This window comes from Betta splendens, chromosome 4 (assembly GCF_900634795.4).
Source record: "Betta splendens chromosome 4, fBetSpl5.4, whole genome shotgun sequence".
Taxonomy (NCBI): Eukaryota; Metazoa; Chordata; class Actinopteri; order Anabantiformes; family Osphronemidae; genus Betta; species Betta splendens.
Genome location: NC_040884.2, coordinates 17,179,140 through 17,205,204, shown reverse-complemented (window position 1 = coordinate 17,205,204; position 26,065 = coordinate 17,179,140). Strand labels below are relative to the sequence as shown.

Genomic DNA, 26,065 nt, shown 5'->3' with positions numbered 1-26,065 from the left:
CTTTTCTTCTGACCTTCCCTCTCTGTGTTTGGCGAGACATGGAAACCTCGGCTGGAATGGGCAGACATGTTATTGAATGAAGGAGGACTTGAGGCTTTCACTCAGCATGAACTGAATAGGATGTAAGAGACGGCCAGTGAAAGTCCTGTATGTGGGGTATTGGTGAGATGAGGTAAGTATAATGAGAAAGGCCCATGCTGTCACCTATTGTTCTCTCCCTTTTGACTTCAGGCTTGAAAACGGTTTTAGTATACTAATGGTCTTACCGTGTGTGGTAGACTGATACAGAATGGCAGTGTATACCATATGTGATGTAGCTCTTCAGGTCTTGCCCTCCAGAAACTTCAGTCTCATCTGGGTTTGTTTCTCTCCATGCTGAGTACTTTAGCTTTTCTCTGGAGAACTATTGGGGATTTGATGAACAGCAGTACATTTTCAAAGGGAAACGAAGTGCATCTCCAAGAAATGCATCCAGGAAAAACTGCTCTTGGTCTAATTCAGAGGGCAACCTCAGTGTAGCTGAAGTAAATAACAGTATGTTGTAATCGGAAAGATCACTCTGAAACAAGTCTTCACGACAGATGTGCTGATCTTTCCTACCACGTAATGAAAAATGGACATGACTTTTTCACACTAGATTCAAGGCTAGATTCTCAGACCTTCACACTAAAAGGAAAATATGCATCTTGCATTAAAGGAATTGCTCCTTGCGATGATGGTCTTGCATCATTATAAATGTTTTTATCTAATGGTTATACTTTAGTTAAAATTGTTGACAGACCAAAGTCTGAGCTAACATTATTCATTTTTCTTTGTTATACAGTAGGCCTTAAGCACTGGCTTGTTGTCTGCAACCAATTTGCCGTTGGAGACCCTGTTAGAAGCTTAATGACCCAGATTGACCCTGATTATTGTTATAGGGACATGGAGGTTTTTTTATGATAAGGTGACTAGTCCAGAAGAGACGTTTTTTTTTTTGGGCAGGCATTTTTAAGTCTGTATGTGTTGGTCTTGCAAAGTTACACCAATAATCCATGTGACAGATATGCAACTGATAATTCCTATTCTTTCATTGTGGGTCAGTTGTTAAACCAAGAAAAGAGTTTGTTTTGGTCAATAATGAGGACACAATGGGTGTAGGTGGATTAGATCCCATTGTGCAGCTGTGACTTTTAGGTCAGGCAGGTGCAGCAAGACCGGGGGGAAAGGTCAACAAAGCTGTCAGTGCAAACGCAGATCTCAAAACACTTCTGGAGATGAGTTTTTTTTTTTTTTTTTTTTTAAACACACTAAGCAGTGTCACTCCTTGAATTGAACCTATTTTAAATTATTATATTCATGCAGCTATTTTCAGTGCAGGATCTTTTTGTCCTGGCTACATATTTAGGTATATAATGCTTTCAATTCATCAATAGTGTTGTTGTGATGTATTGCTCATTGTGGCAAGAAATAACATGCTTGACCGGAAAAGTCCAAATATCTCTCTCCTTATCTCTTTTAGATTGTGCTACTAAAAACCCACATTTGAGGAGTGACAGAGGCTAGATATATGTAAGACGGAACAGAACAGAACTTAATTTCAGAGGCGCAGAACTGGCACACTAACATCAGGTTAAATCAACATTGGAACTGGGAGGGAGCCAAGATAATTAGAGAGAGGGGGCAGTGGGCAGGGTCAGGTTGCTTGCTGTCGACCCCAGACCTGCCCTGAACCTGTCTGTCAAAAGAGAGGCAAAGGGAGGAGGTGAAGGAAGAAAACACTGATGAATGACACATTTTGAAAACCCATGCTTTGCTCAGTGGTGGCTGCTGTGCTACAGATGGTTGCTTACTTTGACCTCACCAAAGAACCTAATCAGACCAAATGCTTATGTTAGATAGATGCAATCATTACCTATTTTGTATATGTGTTTTTTATTTAAATGGCCTTTTTAATCTCAGATTGTAGATCTGTACGGTGGTTGTGCACCCACACCAGTCACTAATTTTATTTTAGTGCCAAACTAATGACGTTCTTCATATTCAACATTTGGGTTTCTGGCCTTGATGTGACATCATGAAAAAAGGTGAACATGGCACTGGGTCAGACCCAAAAGAGACCCACAGAAGAATCATTACTGTCAGTGGAAGAAAGTTGGACTGTTGAGAGTAGAAACCCAATGGGTGGAGCAGCCCTCCCCAACTTCTACCAGCTGTTTAACAGATGGAAAGACCTGCTGGCCAAGAAAGTGAAGAAGGGAAAATTCAGTGATGGATATATTGAATGATTAACAAATTTGTGCATACTTGAGCTTACATATTTATCCTTCTCATTGTGGACAAGTGTGACAAATGTGTGTCTAGAGGTGCTTACAAAGTCAGATTGTGCGCGGGAAGGTGATGAGAATGTCAGGATGCTAGAGTGTGAGCGCAGGCTGTTGAAAGTCTCAGTTTGCGTTTGTGGTCAAGGAGCACAGCAGTTGGAGTGATAGGAGTCCTGCTGGTGTTTACCTTCCAGGCCCTTCAGAAAAAAAACAGTGGATGTAGTGAGATCAACAGAAACTTGTTCTCCTAGATTTAGAGAAACACTATCTCCTTAGATTTGTGGAGCGTGTTGAATGTGCAAATCTTCTGATATATTTCTGTTTACTGTGAGGATGTGTCCAACAGCAACCCCTGAGACATTCAAGCACAAGTCTCAAGCTTAATACTTGTGTCATCGGAGGAAGAACTGTATAAACTAAAATGTGGCTATAGGGGTTTGCTTGAAATTAGCCAGATTTAGTAACCACAGAGTACAGGGCAATGCTACAGTACCAGGCAGGATTCCCTGCCCGGCCTCCCTAATGAAAGATTTGTGATGCAACAGGCCTGAAATCAGCCTTTTTTTTTTTTTTTTTATTAAATCGCCTCTGTTATTTTGTTTCCATGGGCTACTTGTGTATTTTGGTTATCTCTCTTAACAGCCTGGGTCTTGGGAGCCACAGTAGATGCATCAGTTTTATTGTTCAGTTTCTTTGACCCAGGACTACATTGACACTTATGATCAGCTTTAATTTGTTAGATAGCATCTTATTTAGTATTCATTAACACTCTCTTACACTTTTACAACACTATGAATAACAATTCATTACTTCTTCACCTCCTACCTTGTTTTCGTTTATATCTTCCTTACAACCCAAGGCTATAAAATGCTAATTTGTCAGTTGTCTCAGGTGTTTTATTTAGCTGAGAGCAGACCTGACTGTCGTGGTGGGGTAGGCGGGGGACAGCTGCTCGAACTGACTGTGTGAAAAATGGGTCATCCCAGGACTCTTCTCGGGGCTTTACTTTTCTCCCCCATGTTTTTGTCCTGCTGGAGGAAATCAGCCATTCACACTCGTATATTTGCCACAGGCACAACAGAGCATCTGCTGTTGTCTGCTTTGAAGGAATTTGTCGTAAAAGCTATATGCCACATCGCCATTCTGGAGTACCAGACTGAATGTAGCTCTGTGTTTTAAGGGTCAGACTTTTCTGCATCTTTCTTTTTTGCTGTCAGCACTAATTGGCATCTTCAGGGGGTGGGGGGCTCCACATTTAATAATGTGAGAAACATGCTTGACTTGAACTTTTAAATACCTTGTTGAGCAGCCAGTGTGCTTTTATTCTCTGTAAAGGTCAGGCTTAAAAATGGATGGTAATCCTGTCGGGCCGATTGACACACCGATGTGTGGCACTTGTACGCTCTGAAAGTGCTGTTTGTTTTTTGTCAAGTAAGATTTATGCCTGTCTGAGCAGTAGGTTAGAAGTTGCCCCCAAGGGAATGTGCTAAAATAAACTTCTATGCATCAATGGATCCTTAGGGAGTGTCTATAAAACTAAATTCCTCTCACATTTGAGCCCCCCAACCCCTACCCCGTTTCTTGTCTGAAAATGTGAATGGAAAATCGCAGTACATTCATAGAGCATTCAACGGTTGTTTTGTTAGGTGTAACGTTTTTTGTTTTTTTTTGGCCTAGACAGTCTACATACCTCTGCTGCAGAGCAGAATGTATATGTTGTTATATAGTTGTTGTTCATATAGATATATTAAATCACGACAAAGCTTTCTTATGTGTGCTGTACTTGAATCATGTTTGTCCATTCATTCTTTCAGCCCCGTGAAACTTTCCAATTAGTTTTAGCTGGTAGGTGTCAGAGCGGAAAATACCACAGTGATCTTAATGTTTAACTGCTGTTTGTGCTGCTTTGCACGAGTGAAACAGGATGTATAGTGAAGTGGCATGATGTACAGTACAGTAATTACTTGGACTGGCAAAAATTGTAAAATCCTGAGAGTTTGTGGGTTGTGTCTGTGTATGAATTGTGTCACTGTGTGTGGAAGCACTTGTGAGACTGGGGCTGCTGGTGAGATTGAATCCTGACTTTTCCTTCTGTGTCTTCATTTAATGATGTCTTACTGAGAGATTTATTCCAATTGAGGGATTTGATTTGCAGTTTACCTTTCTTATAAAGGAAAATGTTCTCGCTTTAGATGCTACCGTATATAAACATTTGTGTTTTGTCAGTTTACATAGTATAGTAATCACGTCAGCTGATGGATATTTTCTCTCAAACAGCCTGCCAATGTCATAATTTGGAAATTTGTGCTGTTGTAAACATATCTGCAATCTTACAGATTGAGCTTTTGTAATTAGAAGATTCTGTTATGCCTCTAAATGTAAGCAACTGTTGCTAACTAGACTTATGAGCTCTCAATTTGCCACAACTAGGTCATAACACCACCAGTCAGTCAGGTTTTTTTTGTTTGTTTTTAAACCAAAATTACCATCCATGGTTTAAATAATTTTTATTCTTGGTTTGAAATGTATCATCTTGCTCCATTTTATAATCTAGTATACATTAGTATAAAACTAGTATACGTACACATAATTGTCCTGTCAATTTCATAATTTATATTTTAATACATATGCAAAACATTCTACCTGTTGTTACGGTTGTTCAGCTACCATAAATGACTCTATTCTACCACTGTATTACTTTGTTTACATATGTGTATCTTTCTCCATGATACAAGCTCTTATTTAAAATGTTTCAGTTATACTTTTTTAATAAGTGTCAGTATGTTTGTGTCTAGAAACTGTAATGTGGCTGCTTTTTGATGCTAAATGTCTGCTCCTATCATCATTCATAAAATTATGCTAGGGTGAACACTCTGATAAGCACCAGCATACTTTGCTCTTTTTTTTCTCTCTCTGATACAGTAAGTGTAACATTGAAATACATCCAGGACCTGAGTGCTAATTTATCACCAGCACTTTGCTTTTACAACTGAGGTTTTGGCTTTTATCTCTTTACTTGAGATTCTTAAGTTTTCCTGTGTTTGACAAGTTAGGAGAGTTAGATTGTGTTTATTTTATAGTATAGTAATGATATGTTGCAACATTGCTTATGTTCCACCTTCAGCTTGTTTTCTTTGTAAAAATCTGCATTATTGTTATAAATGTGTTTCTTTTTTAAGATCGATACATCTCTTAATGACTAAAACAAGTATTTCGATTTCTAAAACAGTATTTTGTCTTTGAAGCAAACATAATCCCTGGCATAGGCTTACATTCAGATAATGCAGCTGCCATACATCAGTGTCATTGGTTCAGTTGTACTGTAGGTGCATCGTTATCTAGGACAACAATCTCTATTTTTATTTATTTATTTTACTTTTTTTTATTGTCTCAATCAGACTCTGCTTTTTGCAGGTTGTCCTGCTACAGTACATATATACCATGAAGTGCGTTTTTTTTTAAACTTTCTTTGTCCTTTTTAATAAAAGTACTGTGTGGATACATTAATAGGATCACCTTTTCATGTTCTTTGTCTACACCCAGTGAATACCATTTAAAGCCTTGACTGTGTGTAATGAAATTACTGTACATGTCATTACTTAAAGAGCCTTGCTCTGAGTGATTAATGTGCATTCATTGATGCTAAATCAAAAATACTTCTTACCACATCAGACAAATTCAAGTTTAACTGCTTTTTACACAATGATGTCACCCCTTAAAAAAAGCGGTGGGCCCCTAATGATGTGGTGGGAACAATATCTTTTGCAGCATCAATGTGGTGATAAGGAGTTTGATTAATGATCTGAAGGAGACACAACTAGCAGATGGTATGCTGTTCTCATGATTTGGTGAGCTTGTTTGAGTGCAGCAGCTGTGAGGCCTGTGCTTATACCAACGTGTGGAGCTTTGGGCTGCTATTAGTGACTGCGTTTATAGGGGAGAGTCAAATCCCCGAAAGGGCCTTGAGACAAGCATGTGGCTCTTGGTTGCCTGCCCTACAGTATGTTAGTTGTAGTTGGGTGAGCATATTCTTGACAAGACCCAAACACAGACCAAGAGGCAGCAGTGGCGTAAGGAACATGTACTGTATGATGGAGTTTAATACTTTCAGTCTGGTTGTCACTCATTTATGCCTGTTCTGTGTAACAGTTTCTATGGTTGATATCAGCTGCATTTCCCACCCTGCAGATATAAAGAAGTGCATGTTTTCTGCACATTATCTTTAAACAAGTACGTTATTTGCTTTGACATTTGCTGGGAAAAGGGTCTTTTTAATTGAAACATCAGGTAGGGGGAGACAGGATGGGGGTCCTGAGGATGCCATTAGGGGCCATTATCGTTTCTTTATATGGAAACCAGGCCTTTCTCTGGCTTTGGATTTGATACTGTGTACAGGAGCCATCTTGAATTAATGGAACTATAGAACACAGCTTTAGAAAAACCTCACTGAAGCAAAGGTCTAGGATTGTGTAATAGTTGCCAAAGATAGGTGAATAAATCCTGACATGGTTCGTTAAAGATGTACCACTGACTCCATTTCACAAATTGTATAAATATGGTTAGACAATACTTTCACTGTCTGTGGCTGTACAAGGAATATTATCTTTAGGTTTTAGCACATGCACTTGTCATGCCCCAGCCTACTACCTGTAGAAAGTACTTGTAAACGTGGTCATTGTTCATGAGGGATTCCTCAGTGTGGGTCAATACCGCATGAATTAGTTGGTCACAATCAAGAGTTCAGAGGTATGACTCTTTTTACCAGCATCTTGGTAAAGACACTGGACACTGCAAAGCGCAAAATGTACTTCTGAGCAACACTGACGTGCAAATGTGTTAACATGTCATTTGTAGCGTCCTTATGAGCCACTGCTGTGCCTCTTCTCCTGAGCTCACGTTGCATCTCCCAGATGGTTCCTTAATCTGTAGGTCCCATTCAGGTCAGCTTCAGCAAAGCCAGGTAACATGAGCCAAACTCATAATCCTCCCAAATGCATACATGGAAACCCACACACATGATATTGATGTCTTCATTTCTCCTGAAAACCAAGCCATATGGAGTGCATTGAAGCATAGTTGAGCAGTAGCATAAACAAATCATATTACTTAGCAGAGCAGAGATCTTTGTTACTGTGTGCTTTTGGTGAAAATGTATCTCACCTGGACCTATTGAAAAAGAGCTTTAACAATAAAGTTGTCAAATTACATCAAATCATATAGTGTTTTAACACCACTTGATAGGACATTTCCCACTCCCCCCTAAAAACCTTATGTCACAGTCCTGAGTAGCACAAAGACCTTAGCTATTCCACAGTTGCATCACTTTTCATACCAAAATTATGCCTGTCAACACAGTGGTTAGAAATTACAGCAGGCTCCTTAGGAAATGATTCTCAGCTAGATAAAGAACAGTTGGTGAGGTTGGATTACCCTCTCCCAATCTTGGAACTCGGCAAAGTCTCAGGACCTGCTGTGGTTGTTGTGATAAAATGCCTCTCTGTTGGAGTTCTTCCTACTCTTATGTATAAGGTCTAATAGGTTCCATCCTTCAATATCCGTTGGCTTGACAGGGTCTGCATGTGTTACAGAGCCAAGTTAAATCTGGAAAAATTTTCCAGGCCGACAATGAAGGATGTGAATGAGCAGCTGACCCATAATTTTACATTTCAGCTCTAAGTGCTTTGAAATTTGCCCCTGAAATTCAGGGCTTTCGAATCAGTATTTTCTTCTTTTGATTTCCTCTGTCCTATGCCTTGAATGCTGAACCTTTCTCTCGTTGTCTTTATTTTCATCACCAGTTTATTTGGCTTTGTGGGGAACTGGGTTTCCATTATATGGTACTAATTTTGATTCAAGGTAAATAGAGCATCAAGATGTTATTGTTGCATGATGTTTTTTTTTGCCACTTTAGTATAGTCTATGTACCATCAGGGCAAAGAAATTCTAAATGGGACCTCGTGCTCTAGGCCTCCCTCTGGACTCTGTAAAACACCTCCTAAGATAAAGGTTTACCGTTTCAGGTTCACATTTACCAAAGCAAAACCCACTGGTGTAAAGGCGAAGTGGTTCAGGGAACCTACTTCAACAGTCTGACATTTCTTGACGTGTACAGTTGCTGTATGAGTACCTGCAGTCAATCCTTTAATTGCTGTCTTACAAAAAAGAAGAAACCCAGTCAGACGCATTGTTAAAAGTATTTAGGCTGATGTTTAAGAAGGTGCAGATGTTTGTACTTGTCAGCATGTGTTTTCTTTTTCAGTGACCCTCAAAGCATTTCAGTGTTCCTAATGAAACCAATTTTCATATAAAGACGCCTTTTAGCTCTTGGTCCTTCCATGAAGCATTTTTGACTCGGCCTCTGTGAGGAGAGACCTAGCCTTTGAAGTAGCCTCTGGTTATTTTTCAGCTTGACAGATCAGAGCAACTTCGCAGAAGTCAAAAGGGACGTGCCCTGCCGTCTTGGGTAAACGGTAAGTCAGACTTGAGCCAAGACATTTTCATATCTAATATAGGCCCTGCTGTGTTAGGGCCATCTGGACAATTTGACCTCTGTCCAAATTCTTGAAAATTGATGCTTATTAATAGAGTAAGATTTCATGCTGCACTTGTACACAGACAGGCCAGAGGTGTATCAAATGACAGATCAGAAAATACTGCTGCATACCTCTGAGTGTGAAAGGCACGCTGAAACATGGTTTGTTGTAATGTTGACAAAGTCTATCTAGGCATTACTGACCAATCTACACCTCTACAGCGGGACTGTGGGGTGAGGAAAAATTAGGATAATGTGTGGAATGCTATGTACCACCTGGTGGAGTTCCTTTTACCTTTTTGAGAACAGTAGGCATTGAGGGATAAGTCACGGTCAATTTAGTTAACGGAGATGTGTGTCTTCACCAAGGAATATCTGTTGTCCTACAACCATTACAATGAGGGGGAAGAGCATTTCTAATGACCCTGCAGGTTTCAAAACAAGCAGTTAGGTCAAGAACAAAACCGTTAAATGTCACTTCACTACAACTAATGCCTATTCAAGTCCACTTCTCACTGGAAGGGATGTGATTGAAAAAAATGTAATGTGTACAGGTACATAAAAAAAGAACAGAATGTTAATAATTATAATAATTTATGAAATTTTTGAGTTAGGGGGGAAAGAGCCTTTTTCAGGACAAGATCAAGTTTACTCCAAAAGTTCAGGGCACTACAGAGTTGAGGTACCAGAAAACTTCAATTAATACATTGCTAAACTGTGTAGTATGCGTTTTTTGGTGAATTGCTACATACGTTCTGCAGATGAGCAAAAACTGGTGTTTGTCTACAGTTTAGCAGTGGTGGAGATGATTTACTGTTGTTTTAATAAAGGTGCTTGTGGCCCATCTGGGTCCAAGAAAACTGGGAGGTCTTGGAGAAAAGGAAAAGCATTAGGATATGGGTAGATGTTGATTTATCTGCAGTTTGAGCTTAACCTAAAAATCCCTTTACCCCCGAATGATTCAACTGTCAAGGATAGAGACACAAAACACACTACAGTATCTACAATACTGTAGCAGGGTAGACCAAGAATTACTCGGAATTGAAAATATTTTGAATCTAATATGCAAAATCTGTACACAAAATCCCAGGAATACTGGTCTGCAATTTACTTTAAAGTTAATGGTTCAATATTTTGTTTTTCTCAAGTCATTAGCAAGAACAGTGTTTTTGAGAGAAAAAAACTGCCTCAGAGTTTGGTTTATACAATAGTAGGGGCTGATATCTGATAACCTTCCCCTATCCAATGGATGGCCAGAACAAACTTGCCAATAATGATAGGTATGTGTTTAAGACTTAGCCCAGAGCTGATGATGTGCAAAAAATGTACAACGGTTGCAGATTGGACTCTTTCAAAACAGTTTCTTCTTAAAAAGAACTGCCTGACCTTTTTCTATTGACAAGGCCTATTTTAGAGCAGGTCAGGGTAACAATGTGAGTATTGCTGCTGTGTCTCAGAATAAGCATGTAAGGTCTTAGTACCTCAGTATGTTTTGCATTATGCCTCGGCCTAAACATGTTATCTTCTAACTTCTCACATTTTTGCACATCACTGATGCAAAAGATGTCCAACTTGAATAATTGTAAAGCTTAAATGTGAGAGCAGACCCAAGAGATGAAAGTCCATCTTGTTTTTTAATATATTGAACGACATGGTGGATGTTTGAACAGGCTGAATAAAGGTTCATACATATTCATTTACCAGGATCTTCTTGGTGCTATAACAAGAGCAGGATGGGCTTGAGAAGTAGTTGAGAAGGGCACCACGCTGCTACAGTATGTGTTTATTTAAACAGAACTACAGATGCCAGGCAATGGGGTTGTTCAGGTTAAGATTATTAGACATGTGGACTTATCAAAGAGAAAACAGTTTCATTTAAGTATCCCTCAAAATCCTCAGTTTAAGAAACATTTTGTTCCTGAGGTGCAGTTATGAATAAGGTTTACTTAAGACAATTTATTAAACTGAATGTTTTAATCTTCATGCCAGCATTAGAGAAATTATTTAAACCATTTGACCTTATTCCTCCTTATCAATCTTTTCCTTTATCTCTACTTTATTTGTACAGAAGAGGACACTTTCAGATTCTAGGAATTTAGTAGGAGGCTGTGACGAAACTGTCATACTAATCCCAGACTTCTCCAACTCCTTCAACCCAGGTCAAAGGTCACATGCCCTCCCTACTATTCTAACTACATACAATGTGTTTAGGGTCAGTTTATCTGAGACCAACAACGTGATGCTTAGGTGGAACAGGATGTTTCCTCCCTCTCCTGTCATGGAACATTAAGTAAAGCAGCAAAGCTGCTACATTGTTGAGGGATTATCACTGATTGTGGCCTTATTTGTTCTATTTATAGCTGTAAATAGTGGCATTTCTGCTCCTTTCCAGATGGCCTTCATGGCTAGGATGTTGTATGCCCTTGACAATTGACTCTAAAGGTCTTGCTTGATGCAGCATGCTGGCACCACCCATACATGTTAGTCAAACACAGATTTCCTGCCTTGTGCCTGTGAGTATCGCACACTGAACTGTCGTGTGGTGTTCTTTTCAGGCAACTAGAATAAAATTATTAAAATCATTAAGTTTTATCTCGGTTGTGTTTTATTTTGTCCAACTTCTGGAAAGTATTTATAGGACTAAACTCTCTCTCTCTGGTAGCAGTGAGATTCAACTCAAAACCAATCCACATTTGAAAATCTGTATTTGTGGTACCAGCAGCCTAGTTTTCTTGGAGTTTGGGATTTCAGACTAACGTTTGACCCGGAACAACATTGTGTAACCCTATTACAGGAGATGCCAAGTGCATGGAGTTCATATGGCAAACGTGATGAGATGTGGAAAGTGAATACAGCACTTCTAGGCAGTTTCTGTCACACTTTTTGACTCTGCATATTTGTGGCTAAACTGAGTAACTGTTTCTCCAAAATTCATACATCTTTTCGAAAGGAATACTTTAATCTGGTATATTTATAGTATAAGTTAGTAACACGTTGCTGGGTCACACTGAAAGGGAATATGAGCCTTTTTGTTTCCCAATTTGTTTTTGGTTGTTTTTTGTTGCTGGACAGTTTACCTTTTTTGTTCAGAATATCAGACTACTATTACTTTTTCATTGCTAACTATATTTACTTGGAGAACAAGTGCAGGAAACTTTTTTTTCACAGCTGTTATGCTTTGCATTTCAAAAGCATGTTTATCTAAGCTATAGGCTGCAATATTTATGGCTGTTATTAATTCAGTCAGCGTAAAGTTTTTCATTTTACCTTCAGCTCAAGTTGTGTCCAATATGTGACAAGGGGTCCATAAAGCCTTCAACGTGTTTTATCCCTTTTTTTTCTAGGTGTATGGTTTCAGCATGTCTGACACCAAACTAAACACATCCGTCAGTGCATAAGAGGGGACAGTATTTTTCCAGTTCAGCAACTGAGTTAGAGATGTGAGATTTGTCTCCTGTGTGTTTTGTTTTTACAGTGTTTGTGATTTTTGTATGAAGAATTGCTATAAAAAAACAGGACACATAATATTATGATAGAATTTTTTCTAGCTCACTTTATCGTGAAGCAGCTTTGTCATAAAACGTCTTGAGTGTTGTTCTCTGGATGGTTTAGCCATCTGGAGAGATGGAAACAGGAAATGAAGAGTGAGGAATTAAGAGGGCTTAATTTTAGGATATGAGCAATCGAAAATCTAGTTTAAGCTTTGCCCCCACAAATCGAGATACCTTTTTCTTTGGATTGGTTCCGTTTTATTCCTCCCTAGTTCATACTCTTTGCTCATTGCTCTCATTTTACTGGTCGATTACGGACTTCCTGATCTTACAAACAAAAACTGGTTTACAGTTCTCATTTGTATGTACAAAGACCAAAGATAACTAATATAAAGATGAATCCCTGTAAGGTCTTTTTATTTGCTGGAAGCGACTCCATGGTGTTTCAAAGAAAGGAAGGCTTTACATGAATGGGTTAATATAATACATTATTATCACATTCTTATTCCTCTTTTTTTTTTTTTTTTTTTTTGACCGTCTTTGTGATTATGATGCCATTTATGGACTATGCAGACCTCTGAATAAAACCCGTCTCCTTATGAATATTCAAGCACGTGTGTACTCACATGCTGAAAGCCAGCTTGGCTCTTGGTCATGGGGTCGCTACTAAAGACTGGTTCTGGACAAGGGAGCTGATCACCAGCCAAGCAGGGCAGTTGCAGAGTAGAGCATGGGAGGGCCCCACCGTGTTTGCCAAGATTTAAGCCTCTCTCTCTCTCTTTTGTTTGCATTTTGTTCACTGCAGCAGCTGAAAACTATACAGAAAAGTGTTTTCTTACCCTTTCTCTGTCCATACCATTTTTGCCTTTCACTTTTTTTTTTGACTCTGCTGCTTTCTGACAGTTGATTCAATGCCAGTGTACTAAAGGAAATTGTGTGCTTAATTGGATTATTGGGAGTTTTCCTTTAAATGAGTGCTCACCCACCCACACAGGCCCAGACTCTGAATTCCCCACTGACGTTTGCTGTCTGGTCCATGTTTCCAGACTTCACAGTCTGCGGAATGAATATAAAATAGTACATCAACGCAGATCAGTAGCAATAAATCATAGTAATTATGATGTAGATAATTAAATATTTGTAATCTGAGACTTTGTTTCTATTCTGTTGATAACAGTATTGTTTTCAAATCATGCATGGCAATAATCTTGTGTTTATATTTGACTGTCACACACTGTAAAAACTGAACTTAATATTGGGCATGAAAGCACGTCTTGCTGTCAGACGTCTCTGGATATCGCCATGCTCATGCTGCTTGGCCCAAGTTTATAGAGACACAGTAGTGTCCAAATGCATGCAGGCATCACTGGAATTTGCACCTGTTGGCTCCTGTGGGCTTCTGACTTGAAACCTGTTCCTCTGGCTATTTCTGTGTAATGTGCAATCTTTAATCTACAAGCGGAAAGCAGGCAGACTACAGTAGATGCAGGGTAGTGCATTCTTAAAGGAAAATGCATGCATGCTAAATGATCGTTAAAGCTATAGTGGCCCTTCTGTGGATTATAAGTGGTGCAGTTGTATTATGGTGAGCTGTCCATGTTAGTGAATTTCTTCTGAAGCCAGGAAGCAGAGTGGCGTGCAAATGACAGAACCGCAGTGCTTCCTTTTGCCCAGTGACAAACAAGCAGTTAAAAGCCACAGCCACATCCCTGTGTTTTAATCTTACTGCGTGCAGAACAGAGTCTGTATCCTAATTAAACGTTTGCATGGGGACAGCTTTTCATAGGGACACTAGTGCTGGAGTGCATGTCTGTTTTGAGCCAAGCCTGGGCTTTTACTCTCATTTAGTTCATTAACTTATTACAATTACTAACCACTTTATTAGGTACACGTTTACAGTGAAATGTAATCCAAAATAGTGGCTCTGCCGTTATTTAAAATCTAACCTGGGCTTCTTTCTCTTGCCACGTTTTGCTGATGAATGAAAATTCTGTACTTACTGTGTCAAGTTAAGGTCTCTGGGGGGAGGGGGTGGCTGCACAGCCTATCTGCCTGTGTAAATCCTAATTCTCCCTCTCAACAGGCCACCAGCGGCATGCTTTATAGGATTATTTTCAGCCAGGCATTTTGAACGCCGTAGCATACATAGGCTTTCCCGCCCACGTACTGCTTTTCCCCCCTTGCTCCTTGTTTCTGCCTTTCACCTTCTCGCCTGAGAGGATTAGTAAGTCAGGCTTCCGGAAACAGAGCACCACTTGCTGACGATGAGACTTCCAAAAGCTCCTCAGACGGGGAAGGAGTTGGACACTGGCTTCATGATAACAATTACTGCTTTCTTTACGTATCTTTAAGAAGTCAGCTCTTTGAAGTAACAAAGAGTTGGTCTCTTTTTCACAAAGAATATCAATGCAAACAAACACTTTTTTCACCCAAGACACAAAGTGAAGTTGGAGAGCATAACGGAAAATTATTTTGTTCAATGCTTTATTGGTGTGGAGACTGTTGACCGCAGACCAAAAACAAACTCTGCTTCAGGGGTTGTTGTTATGCTTTATACACTTTTTTTTTCTTTTATTACTAAATAATCTGTCTTTTGGCAAAAGCTAAAAAAAAGCTATTGGAAATGAATATATAGTTTTGCCTTATTGACATTTAATGACATTCAGGTGGAATCTAATGCTTAATAATTGACGAATAACAAACAAAACTTGCCTTAATACTGTAGCTCCTATTTTGCAGTGTTAAAGGGCCCTTCGGCTTCTCTTGTGGGGCCTGGTCACTAAAGGACTACCACTGTCTTAGCTGCCGTAACGTCTTTGATCTCTTTACTTGGACCCAAACAGTGTGATCAGTATCTCACTCTTATCTTTATAGCTTACAGCGCTGCTTTTCAGCCCTTTATTCATTTACTGAAGCCTTAGGGTATCCCCAATCATTTCCATCTCTCATCAGATGAGGGGAATGAAAGGATTGTTTGGAACAGTTTCCAAGATAAGGTTAGGGTGGCAGTTACTGGATTTCATCACTGAATTGGTCAGTTGGTTTGGAATGAATAAGATCTCTTATTATCTGATGGGGGACATGGCATTTACAACTGTGATTGACACAGGGTCTTTTATTCTATGATGTGAATTACATTAGTAAAACAGTAAATATGCCATTCATGATGTTTGTTTTCTAGGTTTTACGTGTCTTATGAAATTTGGGCACTAACCCAAATCAAACATTTTCATTTAGAGTCAAAAGTGATGAGAAGAAGGATTCAAACAACTAGTGTTTGGGACATGAGTACAACATAAAATGGAAACAGTTACGTTTAGATTTGATTATGATAACTTTATAATTTTTATAATTTTATCTTCCATTCAAGTTGAACTTGCCACAGTATTCTTTACACTAATCTTTGCTGGCCATGTTTGACCAACTGTTGTCAGATAGTTGATAGCTCATCATTAGTATCGACAGTGCTCTAAATCCTGTCATGATGATCTAGCACTTGATCTCACGTTACTGTTAATGAGTTCAGTTTATGTTGGTCTTTTCCTTTTTTTTGTCTGCAACGCTTTTCAAAAGTATGTGTAATCCTTGATGTTGATTGTAGATTCCCAACTCTCTCCATGCGGATGTGTTGTGTGTTCTGCTGTCACTAAACCACAGAAACCTCTCCTCCATTTCACATGTTCTTTCTTTTAGTCCTTTACTACTAAACCATTCCTTCGCCTACCTTTTATTTCTAATTCCGGCCCTGTGTATTCATGACCAACTGGGCGTGCAAGTCCCCCCAGCTCACAGCTGTGCCTCTTTAGCATGAACTTGCGATGACACTGATTTGCCCCCTGATGTGTCCTAAGAAGCAGCAGGGCTAAAGGGCAATGCACTGCCTAGGAATAAAAGCATCTTGGAGGGCCTTGTTTTGTGTGTGCGTGATTTGCCAGCACAGCGTCTTGCTAGATTACATCACAGGGCTTTGCAGAAAAGACTGAGCCAAATCGTCATATTACTAATAGTCTATAATGCACTATATATATATATAGCCCCCACTGTGCAACACATTTTCTCAGTTTGAATGAGTACGAAAAGCTGCATTTCCTCATAAAAAGGGGAGAGTCTGTATGAAAACAGCATTACTCCAAAGCTGACGCATTAATTCTTTGTGCACCAGTCTTTGAACAGCAGGAACTTGGCAGTAGATATTTGTCACTGCTAGTTTTTAGTGTCTCACTTGGCTTGATCCTCCTGCTTCGTGTCTGGTGCTATACTGGCACCCGGACAAAATCACCTCTATGACACCCGTGTATTTCATTCATCCCAAGAGAATGGAGATAGTGAACCTGCGGCCCCCAACGTTAGCCTCTGTCTGCACCTGCAGGCCCAACTGATGGCCAGAAAGTTGGAAGGAAATAAGAGGGGGAAGGTTGAGCCACTTTAAGACCTAAAGCAAGGCCTCTTGCTTTGTTGCTCTTGTTTTCAACATCAGAAATGAAAGTAGAGGTTAAGGGTGATCATGCAAACTTGGTGATGGTGGTGTCTTGATATAAAGTAGTTGAATAGTTCTTACCACTACTATAAGTGGTAGGAACTGGATGATTTTAGATCCTCACCCTACAGATGAACAGCCTGTTAACCTTTTTTCTATGTGATTTTATGTTTACAGATGTGCTCAACAGCCCCCCAAAACTAGCCCCTTTCCCCCAGTAGGGCAGCCATTTTTAATCCAGTAAAGAGCACAGGGATTTGGTCGCCCCTGGTCTGCTTGAAGGCCCTTTTGAAACCTCTCTGCCGTGAGAATGGGGGCTGGGGTTGAAGGTGTGGGTTGGGATGTTTGCAGCCATGCAAGAGGGGCTGGGGACAGTCTTTGTGAATTTAGTTAATCTAATTTGAGCTCTTTTCCTCTAAAGTCCCTTTCTGTCTCTGATTCAAACGCTAGCCCTAGCGGGGAAAAGATTCACGTGCCATAGTTTAATCCAATATTATTACATGTAAACTTAAAAGAAGGCATTTATTGATAAGGGTCTGTTAACTTGTAACCTTGATGGTATTCATCAAAGGACAACTGGAGATCAAATCCAAGGTGTTGACACTGCTTTTAGAATGTAAATGAGCTACTTAGAAGGCTTCCCTCTGTGTTTGACACCCCTGATTAACTCATTGTGCTGCTGTCTTATATCAAGGGGGAATTAGCTCATTAGTGTTACGCTTTGAAGACGCTCCTTAATATCATCATGGTTTGTAATCTTTCATTATTATATCAGTAAGAGGGAAGTCTCTCAGCAACAACGATTAATGCGTCAGCCATTCTCACCTAATGTTCCCGTGTTCCACATTAATGGGCTGTGAATTGGTTGATTGATTCAGGAAATGCAGCAGTTATGTCAGTACTGTCCAAAGGTTAACGGTGAATAGTATCAGTCTGCTGCCGTTTGGCTGAAACCCGCTCCCCCTCTCATCTTACCTTTTCTTTTTCTTTCTCCTTAGCTGTGTAATTTTAGTGTCATCCCCTCTGCTCTCGTTTTTAACTTAAGGCAATGTCTGGTGAAGGGCAGGAATGCAGTCGTGGGACTGTAAGGATTTATCACACTGAGGTGCGAAGGCTGCTGCCTGTGCTTTTGTGCCTACAGATATAACAGTTTACTGCCACTAGCCCTTTCACCACCGACTCAATTCACTATTTTATTGCTTCTTTAAGTATGATTCTTTAGGCAGTATACTCTTTTACTGCAGGGAGAGGAAGGGGAGGAGAGGGGCCACTGTAAAGTAGTGTGTTTATGGGTTTTCACTGATCTGTGTGGTACTTTTCTTTACACTTTATAGGATAGTATTCTAAAATGTAAGTGTAGTGTAAGTTTGTATTCTTATGTACTTGCTCTGCGCTCAGCCACCTAAACGTAAGCCTTCGTGCTCTTTTTCTCTCTACCTCTCTGCTCCTGCCCGTTTCTGTCTCTCCTCCCATTCCTGCTCTTTCCACTCCTCTCACTCTACTGTCCCTTCCTCCTACTCTGCCTCTCAGGTTACGATGACTGGGGGTTTTCTTGCTTCCATCTACAGTGTGTTTGTGTGTGTGAAAGCGAGCGAGTGTGTGTGTGTGTGTGTGTGTGTGTGTGTGTGTGTGTGTGTGTGTGTGTCTCCCTCTGTGCTGAGCTCTGTCCTTGTCCCTGCCTCCTGGCAGCAAGGAGCCACCCAGCAGCCGGTCTGTGATTGGGCAGGGGAGCGGGGTTCTTGACAGCGCAATGCTGCCTGCTCCAAGACGTGTTTCAACAGATGGTCGAGGTTAGAGAGTGTCATCACATTGGAGAGAGGATTAGAGGAGAGAGGTTGTCTTCCAGGAGCTGTGTGGTCCCCCCCTAACCTAAAAAACCAGCAACAAGACAGAAACCCTTCTATGAGCAGAGGGAGACCCAGTGAAGAAGCGCCAGGAGGAAACTCAGGAGAGGAACCCTAGCCTTGCCTCTCTCACTCAACCAGCTCTCTGCTCCCCTGCCGTTCAGGTACTTCATAACTTTTTTTGCTCTTTTTTTGTATGTCCACCTTTTCCTGGTCTTTGCCTCATGTCTCCTTTTTAGTGAGCCGTACATTTCAGCTGTAGCTTGCAATCAGGAGCTGTGGTCTTTAAGCAGGGATTTGTAGCAGTGGTAAGCTGTGCTGTTTCTGCACCGAGTCTGTGTTGCCTGTACAGCAGCTCTGTGTGTTCAGGATTTCATAGTTTCCCCCTGAATGACAGGAATTCCCACTGTCGCAAATTCCTCCGTCTCAAGGGATTAGAAGGCAGCACATTCCATTATTGTCATTTTTCCCCAGCCCATAAGCAGCCATCTGTTAATTTCTAGTTTGATTCCAAAAAGCTTGCTTTCACCTGAACAAAGTATGCTGCACAGTGAGCTCCATTAGTGGAAACCTATTTATTTGGTGTGCATATTTCTACAAGAGTAGCTTGTTTATTTTGTTTATCCTGAATGTAACTTGTTCTAAAGACATCATCAGTTCTTCTTTAGTACTGTGCCAAAACTCCAGTGTTCCATTCTCTCACTTTGGCTCTAATGTTTTCATAAATCTTAGGCACAGTGCTCTTGTGACAGTTTGTGTCAGTGTGCGCTAAATGGATGAGCTGCTGAAGAGCGCTTTCCGGGCAAACTGTCAGAGCTACGCAGAGAGGCACAGACTCACAGAATGCACACCTCATTTCAGCTATTGAACTTAAGTCAAGTGAGAAGAGAAACTTGCCATAGGAGTGGGAATATGATGTATGGTACCCTACACGTAGAATGGGGGGGGGCTGGGTGTGTGGTGTTTGCCAGTGGAGATTGTGCAGCTGTGAAAGGCTTTGTGGACAGCGGCCGGGCTGCGAGGAGAGAGGGTCGTGTGGGTGAAAGCTGCAGTTGTGTGATTTTTGTTTACCTAAACAGTAAACCAGCTGTAGCTACACTTCCTGCTTGTTACTAGAAGTATGTACCACAACCACCGATTGATTGTGATGACTCCTGCTTTAAGCCCAGTGGGGACTGCCACTGAAAAAAAAAAAAAGAAAAGTAAAATGTGCTTATTCAAGTTCTAATAATCCAATGCTGAGTGTGAGCACACAGTTCTGTGATTTCACACTTTAACTAAGTAACGTCTCTTCTCTTCTGGTGTGTTTGCTTGATAAGTACCAGTTTTTATCCCTTTGACCTAGTTTTCCACAGTAATTGCTTGTTCTAGGCACAAATAATATAAAATATAAGAAGGCTTACATGTAATATGTTGGCAGTGCCAGTGTGCTTTGCTACATGTTGGAAATGGAAAAGCATAAACAACCTTAACTTCAACCCTGTTCTGTAAATCCACCCTTCACTAAATTTTCTCTCGTCATCAATTATATTGAATTTCTAATTGCCCTGCCCAGAAAACGGCAAAGCAACCTTGGGGTCTGCTCCGAAGGGGGAAAAAGTAGATCCTTTATAAATTTTGGTTTGACTGAGCTACAAACAAGAGCGTGAGCAGCTGCTGCAAATAATTAGATTCTGGGGGGTAGACGCCTGCCAAGACAAACGTTGTTTCAGTAGCCGTGTGCTTGTCTGTGTGTAAAGGCAGTAAGTTAAGTGAGTGAGTGTGAAGGAAGAGGAAGAGGGCAGTATCTGTGGTGGGACCTGGACTGTGAGTGCCTGCCTGCCTCCGTGTGTGTGTGTCCTATAACTACCAGCCACAGTGAATCAGACTTCCACTCATGTATGCCAACCCATGAGCAAGGTTATTGTCATTGATAGCAGCGATTATCCCAAGAGCACAACATATTGATGGTGCCGCTGATTAAGGATTGTGTGAGCGGTTGAGTGTCAGTGCAGTTCTCAGCCCTTAGGCGCTTTTTTTTTTTATTTTTTTTTTTTAGTTTTTTTCATTCTTTCTTTCCCTTTAGCTTCAAATAAAAAAAAACCTGCTTGTTCAGTTTTGACAAAACTCTGCTGTCCCTTCTCGTCTTAAAATCATCACTGCACGGTAAGTTTATTTCAGCTAAACCCAATCAGAAATCACATCTTGTGAATTGAGTTTCACTGGTTTCACACAAATGAAAGTGTCCACTGACAGTGGCATTTATTCTCATAGAGAACATAAAGCTGCTTGTGGCTCACAGACAATGTACCTTACTGGTAAAAATACATAATGCAGTGCAGCTATAGTTTGTGTGTGTTCTCTTGTTTGTGAGCATGATAAAAAAAATATTTCCTAAACCGCCCTTGTCTCTGGTGCTTGTTTATCTCTTGAGCTTAATGATAGTGTTCTTTATACTGGCCTGATTGCATAGTAGCGCTCTCGGAGATTGCACAGTTCTATCACTGCAAATGACCAGTATTTGAACAGTGAGCGTTTGGCGTGCTTTTATTTATGTGGGATTCAGAAAGGCTGTCTTTAAATGACTCAGTCACTTTCTCAGTTGCTTTGTTCTTTTTCCTGATTGAACATTGCTGTAAAGCTTCATTCCTCTCATGCACACCGGCCTTGAACCAGAGTTGTGTTGACCTTAGAGAAATTTGCCTTTTGAGGCTATTTGAGGGGATTTTCACAATAGCACCCCCATGTGTTGGTTGAGCATCTCATTTGAGTAGTAAAGGTCAGGTTGGATCACTAGTAGTGGGGATGAGTGTTCCTCTAACCATTCAACACTAAAGAGAGTGTGTGGCAAGCCAGATGTATATTTGACACTTTAATTCAAGGTCTGACATTGTTTCAACTTTGCTTTGTCTTCTTCTCTGATGAGCAGTTTGGGGGGAAAATTATGTATTGTGAAGAAAGGTTTAGTTCTCAGGATATGGTTTAGGCAGGACTGACCCGTGACCAGATCTGTCATTTTAGACTGTGACTGAATAGAGTGAGATGAATGGAATTGCTGTTAGTGGCTAAAAGCGCACATTTATGAGTGAAATCTGAGGGAGAGAGAGACGATTTTATTGTTTTTTCTTTGATGTCCAGACCAGCTTTTGTTTAAATGTCACCACTCATATATTCTGCATGAGTTTAACAGAAAAAGGGGGAAGGCTGGGTCAAGAACAGAACCCCTGCTGTATTGAAGAAGACACTGCCTTCACGCTTCTCTTTAAATTTATAAAACTATGCTAAATGACATTTATGGTTAATGTATGTTAACCACAACATGAGCATGAACATATTAAGGTCAGGATTCTGTTTGAAGACTCAACTAATCTCAGGTATTTTAACATGTCGGGAGGAACCTGTCCCACCCCCAACACAGACCTGTATGTACTTTCTGTACAGAACAGTGAGACTGGTTCTCCCAGTGACCCGACCTTGGCCAGCATAAAAGAACAAACCCGGGAACTGGGAGAGAAAAATAAACTAAGAGTCTAAAGTGGACTGAAAAAGTTATGGTGAGGGTCAGTGGTTGGAGCTTGGGCACACATTTGTGGTGTTACCTGTATACAGTATGTACCCATTAGAAACACATGGGTACAAACTTAATATTACTGTGACAGGCATGTACCAAAGAAAACCCCAAAAACACACATGATCCTCAAGCTTACCCCTCCATACGCCACCCCCCGGAGGGCTGCACTGTCCTTGCTTTGTCATTACTCTTGTCTTAATAATTCCCTCCTCAGGGAGAAGCAATCTGTTTTAGATTTGAAAGAGAAAGGGGGCCTGCCTGTATCACGTGCAATTAAGCAGCCGTCAGAATGCGTCGATGCAAGTTTGGAGGGAAAAGTGCTGCCACTGGGGGGTTGTCCCTTTCATCCGCCGCCTTTCCAGAATGGAGATAATGGGGTGGGAGGGTTGGAGGGATGGGAATTGATGGGGGGCAGAAGGAATGAATATGTTTCCTCACCCCTCTATCCCACTCCACAGCTCGACTAATAGAAGCCAGCATGTGTTTGTTTCAGCTCTTCTGCTCCCTTTCTTCCATTCTCCCCTGGAGCGGGCAAACACATTCAGCCTATGCCAGCACTCCCCTTTGCCTGTGTGCGTGTCCTTACTTCAACAGCCCGACTTTGCCTTGTCGACGCAGACGGGCTGGATCTCTGAACAACATCAGTATTAAAGGTTGAGCAATTTTGTTTATGCTGACAAAGTCACTTCGGCTGAGTGGTGTTGGTGAGTTTGGGACACGTTGGGATGAGTCTTTTCATAATGGCCTAAACTTGAAAGGATGGAAGCATTTGGAAGGGTAAGCTTTTATTTTCTCTTTTGTAGTAGTGTTATAGTAAAAATATAGATCTTATTGTGCTAATATCACTTTTTTCAGACAGGATGGGTTTAATTATACTATAAATGCATTGAAAGCCACACACTTAGCCAGAGGCAGAAGAGCTGTGCGCTCTCGTGTACAAATTACAGGTTGCATGTCTGTCTGCGTTCAGACGGCCTGAGTCGCACTCTTGACTCGTTTAGTGAATGACTTGTGCTTCTCACAGTGCATGTGATTTTCAAATATGCAGCCATATATACCAACGCGCCATGGGGAGATTGGAGTGTTGGCAAGCACAGGTGCAATTAGATGAGTCCATTTTATGAGTGGTGTCATGTTGGAGTGTGACAGTCAGGGAGAAGTTTGTTTATGGTGTTCAGGGTCATTCAGTCTAGCTCTTGTGGTCTATGTTTGTCTTGGTTCCAAGTGAGTATGCCTGCACATGCTTGGCATTTTAGGAGTGTTTAGTTTCATGCATCAGCAGCAGCACAACACCCGCTGATTGAGATGTTGCCACACTACCAGCTCACTTTGAGTAGGCAGTGGGTTTAGTTTGTATTTTTCTGTTAATTATTGCAGTACAAAAGTACAAAAAAAGTACAGTTAAAAGTACAGTTTCTTGAATTGAAATTGAATTGATTTGTTCAGTTTTGACATCAGTCTATGTACATGACATTTGTTTAAAATAAGGCAGCCGTGAAAGCGACTTGTGAGTGAGCAATACATTGTGCTGCTTTTGACTTTCTCTATCTCTCTTCTTAGTGTTTTCTGATGGAAACAGATTTTGGTAAAGTGACTGGAGGGACATAAATGTGCTGTATTTGGTACATCAGAGTTTGGCTGGTAATGGTTTCCACAAAGGGTTTAAAATGGATGCATGATATGAACAAGAAGCGTTGATAATAACGATAATAATAATAATGATCTTCTAATTCCATGTTTTCATGGAATCGAATGCTCACTCACTTTTTCGCCTACTTTTTCACGCTCCTCCTTTCTGAACTGTAAGTGCTTGTCATTGTGTTGGTTTTTATCCTAAGGTTTAATTTTACTATTGAACAAAGTCAACATAAAAGCAAGTTTGTTATACGTTTTGTTTTGCTCACTAAACATAATTTTGCATGAATTACACAATACCAGTACTGTTTACTGGCACCATTTGTCATTTGTCAGTGTTAACCATCATAACCCTGCTTAGATATACAATGTTCAACAGACCCTTAGTTCAGTATATTACACTTCACCACACATGCCACATCACCTTAAGCACAAGGACACACATGTAAACGCTCAGACTTAAAATAAATACATGCAACTTTCTCCTTTTCTGAAATGACCTTGCGGGGGCTCAACAACCCCCCCCCCCCATGGTTTCCAATAGTCCACCTGGTCTGCCATAAGCCGTTCCATCTTAGTAGTGTTTTGGAGCAGGATTTGTCTAATTATACATTAAGATGTATCCATAATATTGATGGGGTGGTCTGGTAGCACTGACACTACAAAGATAGATAAACAGAAGCAGTTGAACCATGAATGCATCCACTGCAGGTTCACATTTCACTCAACTGAGGCCATTCTTCTTCATTAAAGCAGTTTGTATTTTTCCCCTAACACACCACATACCAGATGCTCAGATGTTCTTTCTAGCCGTAGCATGGGCCAAAGTTTTAAATGTAATGAACCCATCAAGGTAGAAAGTGGTGTGGACGTGAACATGTAGGAACAAAGAGCCAGTAACCTCCCGTCTCTCTTTGTCCTGGATTCTACCACCAGTTTGGGCATTTTGGTCAAACAAATCAGAGGAGTTAAGAGTCTGAAAACACCAGGGTTTGAATCTTTTCCCAGTGAGTACCTGCAGCCAAGTGAGTGGACTGGGACAGAGCTCTCGTTCAACCGAGCCCAGTGTGGCGGGTGGGTTTCGTGGGCACAATATGCTGCCTTTAGGCTGCTGGACGTAGCAGGCTCTGACACAGGCCCTTGTTAGTCCTCATGGCAGCATACCAGCTGAATTCCCTGGAATTATAGAAATATTTGGACAAACCTCAATATTAATTTGAAGCAATACTAATTTTCCCCCATTCAAAGTGGGTGAGCAATCAAACTGCACTAAAAGCCTCTCTAGTCTGAAGTAAAAACCAAGAGGTTCTCCCTTTTTTTTTTTTTACCTGCTTTCAATAATTTTTGACTAAACCTTTACGGTACCATGAATGGCATTTATTACTAAGTAAGTTTTAGTCACATCATAGCCTACAGAATACCAATTAATATGTCCCTATTGTTCCTCTTCGTTTGTCTGCCCTTTAAAGATTCACTGGACAAGTGGAGGTGGGAGGGAGAGGGAGAGAATAGACAGAGCTAAGAGGGAGAAGCATTGAATTGGCTGGGCCTTTATGAATGGCTGGCTTACTTTACTGGGATAAGACATCTGGTTTGGGTTTAACCCCCCTCACCTTCAGACTTTACATTTGAACATGATTCCCAGTCCATGATTACGTGCCCATTAGTGGACAAATAAATAGCTCGAAGGGTTGCATGAATTCATTTCTTTTCTTAGTATTATTACCTGTTTACCCGGTGTTCGTTGTTTTTTGTCGTTGGGTAATAAATACATGTATGCATGGATAATATATAGGCCAGTCACAACTGAGAAGAGTTTTATTCCACCTTCCCTCCTCTGTACTGAGCCCCTGTATTTTTTTCTTTCCTCCGTTTCCCCTCCTAACCCCTGTGTGTGGCTAGCCTCAGGTTGCTGAGGTTAGGTTAAACAAGCCACCATCAAAGCCATATTACCACTCGGGTCATGGGAGGGTCAGGGTGCAGCAGGGTGTGTGGTTTGAGGCCCTAACTGGAGGGCACAACTGCCAACCAGCCAAATCGTGCTGCCCTGCGTGGTTACACAAGCGGCAACTCTATTATGCTCAGCTTTACTCAAAGCACAAAGCACAGCTGTTTGTGGAGCCATACCAAATAACTGAGCAGGGCCAAAGAATAGAGAGTGGGAGAATGGTTTTCTGCAAGTCAAGAAAGGGGGAAAAAAAGTTACTATCATGAAAGTAAAGATTAGTGGAGT

At 40.8% G+C, this 26,065-nt stretch overlaps 1 protein-coding gene across 6 annotated transcripts in view; it reads left to right on the top strand.

Moving 5' to 3' along the window:
- The window catches only part of sulf1 (sulfatase 1), a 53,810-nt gene that overhangs the window by 6,227 nt on the left and 21,518 nt on the right, over positions 1–26,065 (top strand). The window contains exon 1 of one of the 6 annotated variants that reach the window (XM_029148503.3): positions 18,469–18,811. The exons of 1 other annotated variant lie outside the window; for it this stretch is intronic. The gene's annotated coding sequence lies outside the window, so the exon portion shown is untranslated. Of the gene's footprint in view, positions 1–18,468; positions 18,812–22,712; positions 22,975–26,065 lie in introns of those variants that run through there. 4 more of the 6 variants (XM_055507717.1, XM_055507716.1, XM_029148500.3 and 1 more) reach the window with 4 other exon arrangements.